This window comes from Mauremys mutica, chromosome 10, assembly GCF_020497125.1.
Source record: "Mauremys mutica isolate MM-2020 ecotype Southern chromosome 10, ASM2049712v1, whole genome shotgun sequence".
NCBI lineage: Eukaryota > Metazoa > Chordata > Testudines > Geoemydidae > Mauremys > Mauremys mutica.
Genome location: NC_059081.1, coordinates 83,804,088 through 83,813,561, shown reverse-complemented (window position 1 = coordinate 83,813,561; position 9,474 = coordinate 83,804,088).

Genomic DNA, 9,474 nt, shown 5'->3' with positions numbered 1-9,474 from the left:
AGGCCAGCATCCTCAAAGACAGTTGGTAGTTCCAACTAAGTACTGGGACAAGCTCTTAAGCTTGGGCCCTGACATCCCAGTGGGCATTCTGGGGTCAACAAACCAAAGACAGGTTAAAAACATTCCTTCCACTGGGAGGATGGGCAAGGACGTCGCCAAGTATGTCCGAGCAAATGCATAAAAAGTGTTGTTCAATGTCAAATATCTTGCTGTTTACATACTTAGTAGTATATGTAATAGTGCATGTGTTTTGTTTATCTGTTTATTTTACAGTTCTAGGAGGAAATCACCACCAGTAGTTCCCACTGTTGGCGATTTGGGGTGTGTGTCATAAACAGATAGTTAAGGGTTAAAGTCTGTTTTACCTGTAAAGGGTTAACATGCAGTACCTGGAGACCACCTGACCAGAGGACCAATCAGAGATGAGATAATTTCAAATCTCTGTGGAGGGAAGCTTTTGTCTGTGTTCTGTGTGAGAACTGTTTTTGGATCTAACAGAGGACAGTCATGTCTCCAAGTTCTCCTGGAGTAGTTTCTACTAATTAATAGTGAGTATTAATTAGAAAGGCGAATTAGTCTTATGATTTGATTTCTATATTTGCAATTGTGTGTTTGCTAAAGGAAATGCTTTATTCCTGTTTGCTGATATTGCTTTTACTGAGAAAAGGGGGAGAGGGGATTCTCTCCAGAGACTGATAAGGTTATACCCTATGAGTGTCCAGCTTGGGCTCATAGAGATTCTGTATTTTCTTGTTTTTTCTTTTAGTAAATTCTTTCTATAAAGATTTGATTAAATCCCTTCTACTGTGGATCGGGGAAGGGGCCGAGACACTCTCTCTCAGTGATTCACAGAGTTGAATCAGTGTATATCTCTCCAGGGTGGCTGGGAGAGAGAGGGAGGGGGGGGGAAGTGGGCTGCTTCCCTGTGTATGTGAGATTCAAGGAGTTGAATCAAGGTATCTCTCCTAGGAAAAGGGAGGGGGGAGGGGGAAGGTTCCTCCTCTGTGAATTGATCTGTGTTCCCAGGGAGTGTCTTTGAAGGGAGACAGGGGGGAAACAGGGGTGTCCCGGCCCACGAAATTGACCGGGTGGTGGCAGCAAAAGGGGAGACCTACCCTAGGATTTTAGGGTGGGGGAATACATGCGGGTCCCCATCTTTGAACCCACAAGCTCAAAGTGGGGGTGAGATCCCATGATACTGACCTTGGCACAAAAAGTGGGAATGTGCTAATAAAGTTTGCGGATGATACAAAGTTGGGAGGTATTGCTAACACAGAGAAAGATCGAGATATACAGGAAGATCTGGATGACCTTGTAAACTGGAGTAATAGTAATAGGATGAAATTTAATAGTGAAAAGTGCAAGGTCATGCATTTAGGGATTAATAAGAATTTTAGTTATAAGCTGGGGAGGCATCAGTTGGAAGTAACAGAGGAGGAGAAGGACCTTGGAATATTGGTTGATCACAGGATGACTAAGAGCCGCCAATGTGATATGGCCGTTAAAAAAGCTAATGTGGTCTTGGGATGCATCAGGTGAGGTATTTCCAGCAAAGATAAGGAGGTGTTAGTACCATTATACAAGGCACTGGTGAGACCTCATCTGGAATACTGTGTGCAGTTCTGGTCTCCCATGTTTAAGGAGGATGAATTCAAACTGGAACAGGTACAGAGAAGGGCTACTAGGATGATCCGAGGAATGGAAAACCTGTCTTACAAAAGGAGACTCAAAGAGCTTGGCTTGTTTAGCCTAACCAAAAGGCAGCTCAGGGGAGATATGATTGCTCTTTATAAATATATCAGAGGGATAAATATTAGGGAGGGAGAGGAATTATTTAAGCTTAGTACCAATGTGGACACAAGAACAAATGGATATAAACTGGACACCAGGAAGTTTAGACTTGAAATTAGATGAAGGTTTCTAACCATTAGAGGAGTGAAGTTCTGGAACAGCCTTCCAAGGGGAGTAGTGGGGGCAAAAGACATATCTGGCTTCAAGACTAAGCTTGATAAGTTTATGGAGGGGATGGTATGATGGGATAGCCTAATTTTGGCAATTAATTTTGCAATTGATCTTTGATTATCAGCAGGTAAGTATGCCTAGTGGTCTGTGATGGGATGTTAGATGGGGTGGGATCTGAGTTACTACAGAGAATTCTTTCCTGGGTGCTGGCTGGTGAGTCTTGCCCACATGCTCAGGGTTTAACTGATCACTATATTTGGGGTCGGGAAGGAATTTTTCTCCAGGGCAGATTGGCAGAGGCCCTGGAGGTTTTTCTCCTTCCTCTGCAGCATGGGGCACGGGTCACTTGCTGGAGGATTCTCTGCAGCTTGAGGTCTTCAAACCACAATTTGAGGACTTCAATAACTCAGACATAGGTTAGGGGTTTGATACAGGAGTGGGTGGGTGAGGTTCTGTGGCATGCGTTGTGCAGGAGGTCAGACTAGATGATCATAATAGTTCCTTCTGACCTTAAAGTCTATGAGATCACATCAGAGAGTAGGATAACCAGGATCTGTACTGGGACCAGTGCTGTTCAGTATATTCATAAATGATCTGGAAAAGAGGGTAAAGAATGAGGTGGCAAAATGTACAGACTCTACAAAATTACTCAAGATAGTTAAGTCCAAAGCAAACTGCGAAGAGCTATAACGGGACCTCACAAAACTGGTAACTGGGCAACAAAATGGCAGAGGGCATTCGGTGTTGATAAATGCAAAGGAACGTTGGAAAACAAACCCAACAAAATTATGGGGTCTAAATTAGTTGTTACCATTCAAGAAAGAGATTTTGGAGTCATTGTGGATAGTTCTCTGAAAACATCCACTCATTGTGCAGCAGCAGTCAAAAAAGCTAACAATGTTAGGAAATATAAAGGAAGGGACAGATAATAAGACAGAAAATATCATATTGCCTCTATATAAATCCATGGTACTCCCACATCTTGAATATTGTGCACAGATCTCGTCACACCATCTCAAAAAATATATATTGGAATTGGAGAAGGGCAACAAAAATGATGGTATGGAACAGCTTCTATATGAGGAAAGATTAAAAGATTGGGACTTTTCAGCTTGGAACACAGCCCCCCTTCGTCATGATAGAGATCTATAAAATGATAATTGGTGTGGAAAACGTGAATAAGGAAGCGTTATTTACTCTTTCATATAACACTAGAACTAAGAGTCACCTAATAAAATTAATAGGCAGCAGGTTTAAAACAAACAAAAGGAAGTATTTCTTCACACAACTCACAGTCCACCTATGGAAAACTTTGCCATGGGATGTTGTGAAGGCCAAAACTATAACATGGTTCAAAAAAGAGCTAGATAAATTCATGGAGGCTATTCATCCATGGCTGTTAAGCAGAGTGGGCACGGGTTGCAACACCATGCTCTGAGTGTCCCTAGTCTCTGTTTGCCAGAAGCTAGGAGTGGGCAACAGGGGATGGATCACTTGGTGATTACCTGTTCTGGTCATTCTCTCTGAAGCACCTGGCATTGACCACTGTGGGAAGACTGGATACTGAGCTAGATGGGCCATTGGTCAGACCAAGCATGGCAGCTCTTATGTTCACACATAATTGCTGTGATCAATCCATCCCCCAAGACTCATCTATACCTGATAAGGGAGAGGGTAGTTTTGGGTGCACTTAATCATCTTGGAGCCATTCTATTAGTTGATAATTTGCCCTCTTGATAGCTGGTATAAATGCACCCCTTGCTGGTGGCAATTTTTCTCTGTTTGCCTGCCTGGAAACATCCACCAAAGTAATTCTGGAAGTGTTGTGGAGTTGGCCTTCAAATGGTAAACTTGGCATAGGAATATCTCCAGTGCATTTATAACCTCATCAGTGACGATCTCAACTATTCCACCACCTGCACCATGAGGGAGGAGAGTCTTCTGCAGCTGAATCAAATGCCTGCCAGTAAGATAATTTGGTCTTTTCTAGCCAACCTTCCAGTAGTGTCACATCCTGAAAGGGTGTGGAAACTTGGTGCGGTGTCTTTTAATGGGCCAAGTGATAGGAACACATCTCTGAGAGGGACACATAGCAATTCTGTTTCCCAGCAGCAGGCACAAAACCAGAATCTTGCTGAAGACTTGGGTAGCGCATCTCAGAGAGCACTACAACAGCTGTGTCTTGTGCAAAACTCTAGAGTTTAGTATCACCTCTTATGTGGCACTGATGCCATGCAAGATAATTTCAGTGTCATTCTCCTCCTGGGAACTATGAAGAATGTTGAAGAACAGTGCAAGGCAGCAGATACATTGTCTTGCAATGAAGAAATTCTTTGAATAATTCTTCACATGCTGGAGCATTTTCCCTGCAATGTACGTGGTTAACTTGTCTTTCGTGCAAGTATGAGACATCAGTTTCTTCGTTGTGACATTGGAGATGTTCATGGAGTCAATGATTTTGTATTGGACAGCTGCAATACCATGGAGTCTCTTCTTTCTGGTAATTTTTTAATTGATTCCTCTAAATTCATGGTGGCTAAGTCCATAAATGGCTATTAGCCAGAATGGGTAAGAATGGTGTCCCTAGCCTCTGTTCGTCAGAGGATGGAGATGGATGGCAGGAGAGAGATCACTTGATCATTGCCTGTTAGGTTCACTCCCTCTGGGGCACCTGGCATTGGCCACTGTCGGTAGACAGATACTGGGCTAGATGGACCTTTGGTCTGACCCGGTACGGCCTTTCTTATGTTCTTATTCATGCCAAACACAAGGTGGACTTCATCATAGGTCCAGTATTTTCTTCATAGACACATCATAAAGTGTTCAGCCAAATCTCAGCATGTATTCACAGTTTCTGATTTGTCAAGAGCTTGACCTCAGCCATACCATCTATGATTGCTCTGATGAAAGGCCTCTACTGGCATAAGATACTGGTCACGTCAGTAGGTGCTGACTTAGGAAGATGATGCAAGATATGCTTTTTGCCTGGCACATATGCATTGTTCTGTTGCATTTGAACAGCAATTGTAATACCACAGAACACTTGTACTTTTCCTAAGTCTCATATAAATCAATACAGTGGTCCCCAACGCGGTACCCGCGAGCGTCATGGCACCTGCCGGGGCATCTACGTGTGCCCGTGTACTGTCCGGAGGACGAGCATCCGCCAAAATGCCGCCAAGAAGCAGCGTCATCCAGAGGCATCCTCGCCAAAATGCCGCTGATTTTCAGCGGTGACGCCTCTGGATGACGCTGCTTGGTGGCATTTCGGCTGTGACGCCTATCGACGTTGCCGCTTCTCGGCAGCATTTCGGTGGATGCTTGTCTGCCAGCCACAGTCCTCGGTGGCTCGTCGTCCGGCACCCGCCAGACGAAAAAGGTTGGGGACCACTGAATCAACATCATGCTGAGATCTGGACACAATCACAAGACAAGCAAACAATGCCATGTCTGTGATTAGCTCTGTAATAGTCCCTTCCACCTTCATTCTGACTTTCGTCTTTGCATTTGAGCACAACTTTAGTCTGTTCTTGAGTGGAGCTCATAGACTGACAGCCTTGGCTAATACCTTTACCATCTGCTGTATCATCACAGAAGTAAGTCTAAGTTATCGGAAGCACAAACTATAAACCTACCCTTGACAAGGTCTGAGGGAATGTGCATCCCTTCAGTCAGTTCCATGCAGCGAAGAACCTGGTTTGCAGCTGTAGTCAGTGGAGGAGCCAATGCATAAGCTGCAAAAGGAATTTGCTACATGATTTGGAATGAATTCTTCAACTAACAGCCACTTTTGTAGCAGTAGATTACACACATGCTGCACTGTTATGTATGTGTTGGAAACCTTGTGACTAATGTGTTACTGATGCCAAAAACTGTAAAAATGTACAATGTGTATGACTTGTGAGAAAATCCTCAAACATGCTGAAATGGTACACGGAAACAAATTCTGTAATGGAAACCCTTATAATGACGCTGTTTGGTTCAGGAAGAACACCCTTTGCATTAGAAAGTCTAATAATGTTGAGGTTTCTCAGCTAATGCCTATCCACATGCCTAAAACTTTCCACTGCAGAAAAACCATTACAAGCTTGGACTGCTATGCAAAAAGGGAAACTGAGGCACAATAGCTCACAACAGCTCACAGCGTTCCTGGCTGAATGCCAGAGTAAGTGCTCTCTGAAGAACATTAATGGCTATGTTAAGTCAACACATAGTCCAAACCCTGAAATCACTGAAGTGTTTCACAAAGTACAGACTGTTTTTAACTTGGACCAGAGCATGCATCACTAATTTGGCCTTACAGAGAATTCAGTATAAACACAGCTCATGTCAAAATTGGAAGGTACTTAAGGTGTATCTGGAGCTCTATTTACTCCCTTCTACACCCATCTCGTGTTAGAGGTGTGATGTTATCTAATTAACATATGACCATGCAAATCATTGTTGCTACCACTGTTATATAATTGCAACAAATCTTATACAAAGTGTAATGTATGGCCAGAAAGGTTTAAGTATCCGGCAGGATATCTGACCCAGTCACCCATTAGAGAGATGTTAGAAAGGTATGTAAATAGTAATTAAGGCCATTCCATGGTAGATAGGCTAGAAATGCAAACCTATATTATTAGAAAGTAGAGGTAATACTAATTGTGTGTGTGTACTCATATCTCGTTTGATGCTAACCATGTAAACAGACAGTTCCTGTCTGTCACTATTGCTATTGATTCAGAGATCAAAAGGACATATTAACGTTTAGATGAACTGTAAACACAGTAACATCTCTGTGTTCGTCTCTCTTTGAAATGTATTGCGAATCACCTGAGAATGATGGAAAACAGGCAATTGCCTTAAGTTAATCTGTGTGGGTAATTACCGGTGATGCTTAGGAAATGGATCTACTTCAAATGTCCCCATAATTGCCTATTGTTCGCCGAAAGACTCCGAGCTGTCATGAGAAGGCTTGAAACCGAATAAAGATGCCTGGGGTCCCAATCCTTTTTATCTCAGATCTGCTTGATGCTTCATACAGGGGAAGCTTAAACCCAAGACTGAGATCTCCAGTCCTCATCTGGAATCACCTTGACTATGAACATTGGACTATAACCTTTGGACTATTTCTGAAAGAACTCTTTGTAACTACAAAGTTAATCATCTCCATTCTGAATCTAATCTCAAGAACTGTACTCATGTTTGTATGTACACTAATCTTTTAACCAATACACACACTTCTTTTTTAATAAATTTTAGTTTTCTTAATAACAGTTGGCTGTAAGTGTGTATTTGGGTAAAATCTGGAATATTCATTAACCTGGGAGGTAATGTGTCCGATCCTTTGGAATAGGTAGAACTTTTTTATCTGATGAATACGATTTTTCAGTAATCCTCATCATATTTGATGTGGGTGTCTGAGTGGCTGGATTGCTTTAAGGCAGTGGTCACCAACCGGTCACTCACGATCGACTTGTCAATCCTAGAGGATCTTCCACTCGATCGCGATCTCTGGTGGTGCAGTGTGACTGCTGCTAAGGCAGACTCCCTGCCTACCCCGGCCCTGTGCCGCTCCTGCAAGGGGATAGCGTGGCCCCAGGGGCGGGGAGGCAAGGGGTGTCTGTCTGCGTACTACTCCTGCGTGCAAGCTCTGCCCCCACAGCTCCCATTGGCCAGGAGAGCTGCGGGGACGGTGCTTGCAGAGAGGGGCAGCATGCGGAGCCACGTGGCCCCTTCCAGGAGTGGTGCAGGGCTGGGGTAGGTAGGGAGCCTGCCTTAGCCTCCCTGCGCCCGCCACTGACCAGGAGCTGCCGGAGGTAAGTGCTGCCCGGTGGGAGGCCACACCCTAACCCCCAGGCCTGAACCCCCTCCCAGAGCCAACACCCCATACCCCCTACTGCATCCTAAATCCCCTGCCCCAGGCCTGAGCCCCTCCCAGAACCTGCACCCCAACCTCCAGCTCCAGGCTCAGCCCAGAGCCCCTCCTCCCAAAACCCACCCTCTACACCATCCAGGTGAAAGTGAGTGAGGGCGGGGGAGAGTGAGCGATGGGGGGGGGGGAAATGGAGTGAGTGGGGCGGGTTGCCCCAGGAAGTTGTCTGGTTAACCACACATACTTTGGCTTGCTGCTATGTCAGACTTGGTCTTGTCTTCTCGTCTCTGACTTCAGCCTGATTTTGACCCTGATTTCTAGCCCGGTACTGCCTTTGATCTCTGGTCTCTGACTCTTGTTTATGGAGCCTGGCCTTGTGATTCCTCCAACTCCTGCCCAGCAATTCCCACCCCTGGTGGGCAGACCTCAGCCTAGCTGTGACTGCTAGGCTAGACTGCCGATGCCTTGGTCCCTTACAGGTATTCACTCGCTGCACAACAGACGATTCAGTTAGTGTTCTGCTTCTTGGGGTTTGCTTTATTAAGCCAAAAACACACTGAAACATTTAACTTGGCTCACCTACAGCACAATCAGTCCTTCCCTGGCCAGCAAGGTTTCACAGATCAGTCCATCTGCCCTTCCCAGGGCTTACACAGTCGTCCTAGCCCTCTGCAAATCTCCCAGCATTGCCTTTTCTCTCAAGGGACTTGTTGCAGCCTTTCCACCTAGGTGATAGGGAGAACGTCCCTCCAGATCATATCCTGAGCTTGGGTCTCACATATACTAAGTCTAGGCAACCCCCCCCCCCTTTTTTTTTAAAACCCCATGATACAACTTCAGTCTGTACTCGGCTGATCCTAGTCCAGGGACTTCAGCCTGTTCACTTGCTCCCTCTGGTCCGGGCTTCGTGCGGGGTTTCTGTCACACGCATCAGGGGAAAACCAGGCACAGGTGGGACTGTGCCCAGACTCTGTTCACGGGGCCTGCTCGCATTACGGCGCCCGGCTCCCAACAGGCTGTGACGTTAAGGGCCCCTGGGCCCGATTCATGACTCGGCCTGTGAAAGGAGGTGTGTGCTGTGCGGTTACTCACGGGGTCGGCATGGCAAATACACACACGGCACCGCTTTCCTGGACGCTGGGTCCCAGGAGATAAGGCAGCTGATCTGTACATCGCTAATTACAGACAGACAATAGAAACTGGTTCCAATTAACTCCTATTCATGGGACTAATGCCTCTCAAGTATCAGAGGGGTAGCCGTGTTAGTCTGGTTCTGTAGAAGCAGCAAAGAATCCTGTGGCACCTTATAGACTAACAGACGTTTTGCAGCATGAGCTTTCGTGGGTGAATACCCACTTCTTCGGATGCAAAAACATCTTCTTTTGCATCTGAAGAAGTGGGTATTCACCCACGAAAGCTCATGCTGCAAAACGTCTGTTAGTCTATAAGGTGCCACAGGATTCTTTGCTGCTTCTAACGCCTCTCACACACCGCTCTGCCTCGCTACAGCGCTGCCCTCAGGCGCCGCCACCGCCTCGGACCCGCTTAGCGGCGAACCCGCGCGACAGCCAACGCGCTGCGACCCGCCGGGGCGCCGCCTTCCCGCGCTACAGCCCGGCCCGGGAGCGGCAGGACCTCACCCCGCCAGGCGG